Here is a 9,425-nt window from a genome sequence, read left to right as displayed (position 1 = left end):
CAGTTTTTGTCCGTTCAGTATGATATTGGCTGTGGGTTTGTCATAGATAGCTCTTATTATTTTGAGATACGTCCCATCAATACCTAATTTATTGAGAGTTTTTAGCATGAAGCATTGTTGAATTTTGTCAAAGGCCTTTTCTGCATCTATTGAGATGATCAGGTGGTTTTTGTCATTGGTTCTGTTTATACGCTGGATTATGTTTATTGATTTTCATATGTTGAACCAGCCTTGCATCCCAGGGATGAAGCCCACATGATCATGGTGGATAAGCTTTTTGATGTGCTGCTGGATTCAGTTTGCCAGTATTTTATTGAGGATTTTTGCATCGATGTTCATCAGGGATATTGGTCTAAAATTCTCTTTTTTTGTTGTGTCTCTGCCAGGCTTTGGGATCAGGATGATGCTGGCCTCATAAAATGAGTTAGGGAGTATTCTCTCTTTTTCTATTGAGTGGAATAGTTTCAGAAGGAATGATACCAGCTCCTCCTTGTACCTCTGGTAGAATTCGGCTATGAATCCGTCTGGTCCTGGACTTTTTTTGGTTGGTAAGCTATTAATTATTGCCTCAATTTCAGAGCCTGTTATTGGTCTATTCAGAGATTCAACTTCTTCTTGGTTTAGTCTTGGGAGGGTGTATGTGTCGAGGAATTTATCCATTTCTTCTAGATTTTCTAGTTTATTTACACAGATGTGTTTATAGTATTCTCTAATGGTAGTTTTTATTTTCTGTAGCATTGGTGGTGATTTCCCCTTTATCATTTTTTATTGCATCTGTTTGATTCTTCTCTCCTCTCTTCTTTATTTGTCTTGCTAGTGGTCTATCAATTTTGTTGATCTTTTCAAAAAACCAGCTCCTGGATTCATTGATTTTTTGAAGGGTTTTTTTGTGTCTCTATTTCCTTCAGTTCTGCTCTGATCTTGGTTATTTTTTGCCTTCTGCTAGCTTTTGAATGTGTTTGCTCTTGCTTCTCTAGTTCTTTTAATTGTGATGTTAGGGTGTCAATTTTAGATCTTTCCTGCTTTCTCTTGTGGGCATTTAGTGCTATAAATTTCCCTCTACACACTGCTTTGAATGTGTCCCAGAGATTCTGGTATGTTGCATCTTTGTTCTCGTTGGTTTCAAAGAATATCTTTATTTCTGCCTTCATTTCGTTATGTACCCAGTAGTCATTCAGGAGCTGGTTGTTCAGTTTCCATGTAGTTGAGCAGTTTTGAGGGAGTTTCTTAATCCTGAGTTCTAGTTTGATTGCACTGTGGTCTGAGAGACTGTTATAATTTCTGTTCTTTTACATTTGCTGAGGAGAGCTTTACTTCCAACTATGTGGTCAGTTTTGGAATAGGTGTGGTGTGGTGCTGAGAAGAATGTATATTCTGTTGATTTGGGGTGGAGAGTTCTGCAGATGTCTATTAGGTCCACTTGGTGCAGAGCTGAGTTCAATTCCTGGATATCCTTTTTAACTTTCTGTCTCATTGATCTGTCTAATGTTGATAGTGGGGTGTTAAAGTCTCCCATTATTATTGTGTGGGAGTCTAAGTCTCTTTGTAGGTCTCTAAGGACTTGCTTTATGAATCTCGGTGCTCCTGTATTGGGTGCATATATATTTAGGATAGTTAACTCTTCCTGTGAAATTGATCCCTTTACCATTGTGTAATGTCCTTCTTTGTCTCTTTTGATCTTTGTTGGTTTAAAGTCTGTTTTATCAGAGACTAGGATTGCAACCCCTGCCTTTTTTTGTTTTCCATTTGCATGGTAGATCTTCTTCCATCCCTTTATTTTGAGCCTATGTGTGTCTTTGCATGTGAAATGGGTTTCCTGAACACAGCACACTGATGGGTCTTGACTCTTTATCCAATTTGGCAGTCTGTGTCTTTTAATTGGAACATTTTGCCCATTTACATTTAATGTTAATATTGTTATGTGTGAATTTGATCCTGTCATTATGATGTTAGCTGGTTATTTTGCTCATTAGTTGATGCATTTTCTTCCTAGCCTGATGGTCTTTACAATTTGGCATGTTTTTGAAGTGGCTGGTACCAGTTGTTCCTTTTCATGTTTAATGCTTCCTTCAGGAGCTCTTTTAGGGCAGGCCTGGTGGTGACAAAATCTCTCAGCATTTGCTACGTGATGAATGCACAAGCCTCAGTAGCCGATTCGATCAGGAAGAAAGGGTATCAGTGATGGAAGATCAAATGAATGAAATGAAGCGAGAACAGAAGTTTAGAGAAAAAAGAATAAAAAGAAACAAACAAAGCCTCCAAGAAATATGGGACTATGTGAAAGACCAAATCTACATCTGATTGGTGTACCTGAAAGTGACAGGGAGAATGGAACCAAGTTGGATAACACTCCGCAGGATATTATCCAGGAGAACTTTCCCAATCTAGCAAGGCAGGCCAACATTCAATTTCAGGAAATACAGAGAACACCACAAAGATACTCCTCGAGAAGAGCAACTCCAAGACACACAATTGTCAGATTCACCAAAGTTGAAATGAAGGAAAAAATGTTAAGGGCAGCCAGAGAGAAAGGCTGGGTTACCCACAAGGGGAAGCCCATCAGACTAACCGCTGATCTCTTGGCAGAAACTCTACAAGCCAGAAGAGAGTGGGGGCTAATATTCAACATTCTTAAAGGAAAGAATTTTCAACACAGAATTTCATATCCAGCCAAACTAAGCTTCATAAGTGAAGGAGAAGTAAAATACTTTACAGGAGCTGTGTAATTTTTATGAGAGTATGAAATATTTAGATAGTCATTTTGTGTTTGCCTACTGTTTCTTAGGATTCCACCCCTTATAAACAATCCTTTCGCCAACCTCTTACAAACTCTGGTTATGCTTAAACTTAGAAAGCTGAAGCCCCAATTTCCTTTTTCTCCCTTCCTTCTCTCCAATTCTCTCGTTTTATTCCTTTCAACAAACATTTACTGAGCAGTTACAATTGGACACTTTGTTAAGATTCAATAAATAATCTTGTATTCTTTATAATAGCCTTAGGAGATAAGTCATATTATAATTTTTCTCCATTAAACAAAAAAATGCTAAGAGAAATTAAGATTTAGAGATGGCAAGAAGTTTGTTCAAGTTCACACAAGTAGGTAGTGGGGGAGTTGAGCTTCATCAAGTTAGCTACAGATTCTGTATTCTAACAAATTAAACAACACTGTCTCTTAGTTGTGTGCAAAGTGCATGAAAGTGTAATAACAAGATCAATGTTTTTATATACATGTAGAAGGTATGAGTCATCTCATAAATCTCAGAAGCCTGTCTCAGACATTTTTGCCAAGCATGCATTTTCACAGCAAGTCAGAGACTGGTTAAGTATTTTAATATGAAAGATAGGAAGTTTACCTTTCCAAAACAGTTCGCTGCAAGGCAGTTTGATTTTATGTAACATGCCTTCATTTTCTATGTTCGATTTGCAAAACATCACTTACTCTTTGATGATTTTTGAGGTCTAGGCAAGAAATGAAATGGTGGAGTTGCAAAGAGCTTAAATGTGTAATTAAGAATAACTTCGAGAGGGCTGAAAGGAAGTCATTCTTGCTGTACGTTTACCAGTTGCATTGCAAGGGTAGATTTTGGTATTGCTTAGCAGAAGACTCTTTTTGTTTTCTCTACATATGCCTATGTTGTCAATATTGTTTGAAAAAGTTTGCCTTAGCACAGAAAAAAATGTCATACATTGAAATTTTTATTAAACCAATGTACCAGCAAAATTCAGATGTTAACACAGATTCTCCAGACATGAAATAAACATAAGTATTTTTTATTTCTTATCCATCCACTAATATTACAGATTATACAGGATGAGCATATATATGAAAACATATGTATTCCCTTAGAAAAGGTTAGTAACTTTTGGACTGTTGACAAGATTATGCATGCAGTAACTTGTGGTTACAATTTTAAGTGACATTAAATACTATCTTGTGGAACTTAACCTATATTGCTCAGGAGAAGTGTGATCATTCTAACTCTTCCCGGGCAAGAAGGTATTATACCCATAGCTTTATTTCTTTATTTCTTTATTAAGAATATTAGGTGCAAAAGGCATTGTGGTTTTGCCATTAGTTTAACCGCAAAAACTGCACCAACCTAATACCATCTGTTGCACATTTCAAAAGACTTTCTTGAGGCTTTGTCCTGTATTAGAAGCAAGCTCCAGCAACTCCAGTTATATAAATGATGCCACAGTTATATAAGGTTCTTTATTTTTCAACAAAGCACAACATACTTATACTACAGATGAAATTATCGTGGGAAATGTAAGATTGCACAGAAGATTAAGAACTAGAACCTCAAAAAGGATTACAAGAAAGTAAATAATTTAGAGTAATACATCTTTCTTCTCACTTTTGTAATTTTACATAGTAGTTGTTGCTTGGGTTTATACTGTTTATTATTAACACTAAAATATATATACTTTAATATGGAATTAATGCCACAGATATGGGAGTATATTCATATATATATATATATATATGCATGTTAGTAGCTTGTTTCTTAATGAAGTACTAGTAGATATTTTTTGAATTTTGTTTTTTGGTTAGTCATCATTCAAGTTGAAACCTTGACACACACATCTCTAGTCCATTGGCACATAAAATTATTGTTTTGTTTGAATGACTCAGTAAATCAGGAATTTGTGTCATCAAAGGTGTGTTAAAGTTGCTCTGGAAAAAAAATAAGTCAATTCTCTATACCAGGAAAATGTACATTACATTTGTATAGTACTGTAAAATGAGTAGGAGCACCATAGCTAGACATACATGGGTTCAACTTCCTCCCTGGCCAATTTTTAGCTGAATTACCTTGAACCTCAATTCCCTCATCTAAATTGGGATAATAATTTGTATCATATAGGAGTGACATGAAGATGCATGGGAGATGAAAATTAAAGCAGGTCCAGAGATAGAATAGCCAGACGTGATGATGATGATAAAGGCTATTATTATGAACTATGTGACAGGCACTGCATCAAGGGCTACACATACACATTTAAATCTCTCAACAACCCCATTAAGTAGCTTTTACTATCCCAAATTTACACAAAACAAATAACATTCAAGGACATTTTAAAAAACTAGTCAAGATATCACCATTATTAGTTGACCATATGGGATTATTGAACCCATGCCTTTGTGATACCAAAAGTTGAGCTTCTTATTACCATACTTATACAAAACCTCAGGTGCAATATCTGGGATAGAATATATACTCAGCAAAAGTAGACTAGTTCTGTGTAAGTGTATGTGTATGTATTTTACTAGAAAAAAAGTATTTTCTCTATTGGTTATCCCATGTGAACTAGATTTTAAATGTCTTTACATTGTTATGTGACACATAATAAAATTACTGTTTCTTACTTCTATTATGTTAAATTATTTTTCAAATATTTCTTCAAATATATATTTTTTTAATTTTTGTAGATTCGGGGAATACATGTTCAGGTTCGTTGCACGGATATAATACATAATAGTGGCTGGGCGTGGTGGCTCACGCCTGTAATCCCAGCACTTTGGAAGGCTGAGGCGGGCAGATCACCTGATGCCAAGAGTTCGAGACTAGCCTGGCAAACATGGCAAAACCCCATCTCTACTAAAAATTATCTATATAAAAATTAGCTATCTATTATCTATATAAAATATTTACATAAAAATTAGCTGGGGGTGGTGGCACACACCTGTAGTCCCAGTTACTTGAGAGGCTGAGGCAGGAGAGGTGGAGGTTGTGGTGAGCTGAAATTGTGCCACTGCACTCCAGCCTGGGCAACAGAGCGAGACTCTGTTTCAAAACAAACAACAACAACAACAACAAAAACATAATAGTGTTGTACCCGATAGGTAATTTTTCAACTCTAACTCACCTTCTTCCCTCCCTGCTTTTGAAGTCCCCATGATTTCCTTCTGTATATTCATGTGTACTCATTGTTTAGCTCTCACTAACAAGTGAGCACATTTGGTGTTTGATTTTCTGTTTCTGAGTTATATTACTTGGATATGGCTTCCAACTCCATCCATGTTGCTGCATAAGAGAGGATTGCATCCTTTTTTATTGTTGAGTAGTATTCCATTGTGTATCTATATAACATTTTCTTTATCCAATTATCCATTGATGGACACTTAGATTGATATCAATACTTTGCTATTGTGAATAGTGCTGTCATAAACATTAAGAATGCAGATGTCTTTTTGATATAATTATTTATTTTCCTTCAGGTAGATACTCAGTAGTAGAATTGCTGGGTCTAATGGTAGTTCTAATTTTAGTTCTTTAAGAAATCTCCATACTGTTTTCCATATAGATTGTACTAATTTACATTCCCACCAGCAGTGTAGAAGCATTCCTTTTATGCCACATCTTTGCCAACATCTGTTATTTGTTGACTTCTTAATAATATCCTGATGGGTGTGAGATGATATTTCAATGTGATTTTAATTTGCATTTCTCTGATGATTAGTAATGTTGAGCATTTTTTCATATGTTCATTGGCTACTTGAATATGCTCTTTTGAGAAATGTCTGTTTGTGTCGTTTGCTTAATTTTTAATGAGGTTTGTTTTTTTTCGTGCTGAGTTGTTTGAGTTCCTTGTAGATTCTGTATATTAGACATTCGCTGGATGAGTAGTTTGCAAATATTTTCTCCCTTTCTATAGGCTGCTTGTTTCACTGTTGATTATTTCTTTTACTGTGCAGAAGCATTTTAGTTTAATTAAGTTCCATTTGCCTATTTTTGTTTTGGTTGCGTTTGCTTTTGAGATCTTAGTCATAAATGTCAATGCCCAGAAGAGTTGTCACTAGGTTTTCTTCTTTCTTCTTCTCTTTAGTAGGTTTTTACTGGGATTTTTTGTAGTTTCAGATCTTATGTTTAAGTCTCAATCCATCTTGAGATAATTTTTATATATGGTGAGAGATATGGGTCCAGCTTCATTCTTCTGCATATGGCTATCCAATTTTTCTAGCAACATTTATTGAATTGGATGTCCTTTAAGCATAGTATATTTGTGTCAACTTTGTTGAAGATCAATTAGCTGTTTGTGGCTTTATTTCGGGGTTCTCTATTCTCTTCCATTGACCTATGTGTCTATTTTTAAACCAGTACCATGCTACCTTGGTTACTATAGTCTTATAGTATAATTTAAATCAGGTAATGGGATGCCTGCAGCTTTGTTCTTTTTGCTTAGTATTGCTTTGGCTATTCAGGCTCTACTTTGGTTCCATATGAATTTTAGGAATTTTTTTTCTAATTTTGTTAAAAGTAACATTAATGATTTGGTAGGAATTGTGTTGAGTTTGTAGATTGCTTTGAGCCGTATAGTCATTTTAATGATACTAATTTTTCCAAACCTTAAGTATGGGATATTTTTCTGTTTGTGTCATCTGACTTATTTCATCAGTATTCTGTAGTTCTCCTTGAAAAGACCTTTCATCTCCTTGGTTAAATGTATTCCTAGGTATTTTGCGTGTGTGCTGTCTGTTGTAAATGGGATTGAGTCTGGATTTGTTTCTCAGCTTGAACATTATTGGAGTACAAAAATGCCCTGATTTTTGTGTGTTAATTTTGTATCCTGAAACTTTACTGGAGTCAGTTAACAAATACTAGAGTCTTTTGAGTTTTTAAGTATAAGATCATGCCATCAGCGAACAGAGATAATTTGATTTCCCCTTTTCCTATTTGGGTGCTTTTTATTTCTCTCACTTGTCTGATTGCTCTGGCAAGAACTTCTGGTACCATGCTGAATAGGAGTGGTGAGAGTTGACATCCTTGCCTTGTTCCAGTTCTTAGGGAGAATGCATGCAACCTTTCCACTTTCAGTAAGATGTTGGCTATAGGTTTGTCATAGATGGCTCTGATTACTTTGAGGTATGTTCTGTTGATGCCTAGTTGGTTGCAGGTTTTTATCATAAAGAAAGTATTCTATTGAATGATTTTTCTGCCTCTACTAAGAAGATCATGTTTTCTGTTTTTAATTCTGTTTACGTGAATTTACACATATTGATTTTTTACACATTTATTGATTTTTGTATATTGAACCACCTTTGCATCCCTATAATAATACTCACTTGATCATGATATGTTATCTTATTTATGTGATGTTGGATTCAGTTTGCTAGTATTTTGTTAAGGACTTTTGCACCTATGCTCATCAGGGATATTGGCCTGTAGTTTTCCTTTTTTATTGTGTCTTTTCCTGATTTTGGTACCAGGGTGATAGTGGTTTTGTAGATGAGTTAGGGAGCAATCCTTTCTCCTCAAATTTTTTTTGTTTTGTTTTTAGAATAGTTTTAGTAAGATTGGTACCAGCTCATCTTTGTTTGTCTGGTAAGGTTTGACTATGAATCTCTCTGCTTCTGGACCTTTTGTTGTTGGAAGATTTTTTAAGATTACTGATTGCTTTTCTTTACATGTTCTTTGTTTAAATTTTCAAAGAACTAATTTTTTAATTTAATGATTCATTGTATCCTTGTTTTCTCATTCCTTCTTCTAGCTTTAGGTTTTGTTTGTTCTTGTTTCTCTAGTTCCTTGAGGTATGACATTAGGTTGTAAATTTGACATCCTTTTAATCTTTTTTGATGTAGGCATTCAATGCTATAAACTTTTCTCATAGCACTGCTTTTGCTGTATCCTATAGGTTTTGGTATATTGTGTCTCTATTTTCACTCATATCAATTTTTTTTATTTCTACCTAAATCTCATCATTTACCCAAAGCTTATTCAGGAGCAATTTGCTTAATTTCCATGTATTTGTATAGTTTTAATTTTATTCTGATATCATCCAAGATACTTCAAATAATTTTTATTTTTTGAATTTATTGAGGCTTGTATTATGACTAAGCATATAGATTATTTTGGAGAATATTTCACACATGGATAAGAAAAATGTATATTCTGATAAGAACAAATACTACACTTGATCTTAGCCAAAAGGCTGGGAAGTAATAGAAAAATGTATATTCTGTGGTTGTTGGGTGCAATGTTCTGTAACTGTCTATTAGGTCCATTTGATCTAGAGTCCCGTTGAAGTCCGGAGTTTGTTGATTTTCTGCCTCAGTCATCTGTCTAGTGCTACCACTGAGGTGTTGAAGTCTCCTAATACTATTTTATTTCTCTCCATCTCTTTTCTCAGGTCTAGTAGTGTTTGTTTTATAAATCTGAGTGCTGTGGTGGTTGGCTCATACATATTTAGAATAATTATATCTTCTTGTTGAATTGAACCTTTTATCATTACATAACAACTTTCTTTGCTTTATTTCACTATTGATTATTTAAAGTCTGTTTTAACTGTTATAACTATAGCTACTCCTGTTTTTTTCTGTTTGTTTGTTTTCTGTTTACATAGTATATCTTTGTCCACCCCTTCATTTTGAGTTTATGGGCCTTCACTTACTTTGGGGGTTTCTTGTGGACAGCAAGCAGTTG

At 34.8% G+C, this 9,425-nt stretch overlaps 1 pseudogene; it reads right to left on the bottom strand.

Annotated features, from left to right (window-relative positions):
- Positions 1-8,844: 8,844 nt before the first annotated feature.
- Positions 8,845-8,946, bottom strand: LOC115930381 (uncharacterized; annotated as a pseudogene).
- Positions 8,947-9,425: the final 479 nt, after the last annotated feature.

Source organism: Gorilla gorilla, chromosome 10 (genome assembly GCF_029281585.2).
Source record: "Gorilla gorilla gorilla isolate KB3781 chromosome 10, NHGRI_mGorGor1-v2.1_pri, whole genome shotgun sequence".
Lineage (NCBI taxonomy): Eukaryota > Metazoa > Chordata > Mammalia > Primates > Hominidae > Gorilla > Gorilla gorilla.
The sequence above is the reverse complement of the archived record's forward strand: the minus strand, read 5'-3'. Positions and strand labels throughout refer to the sequence as shown.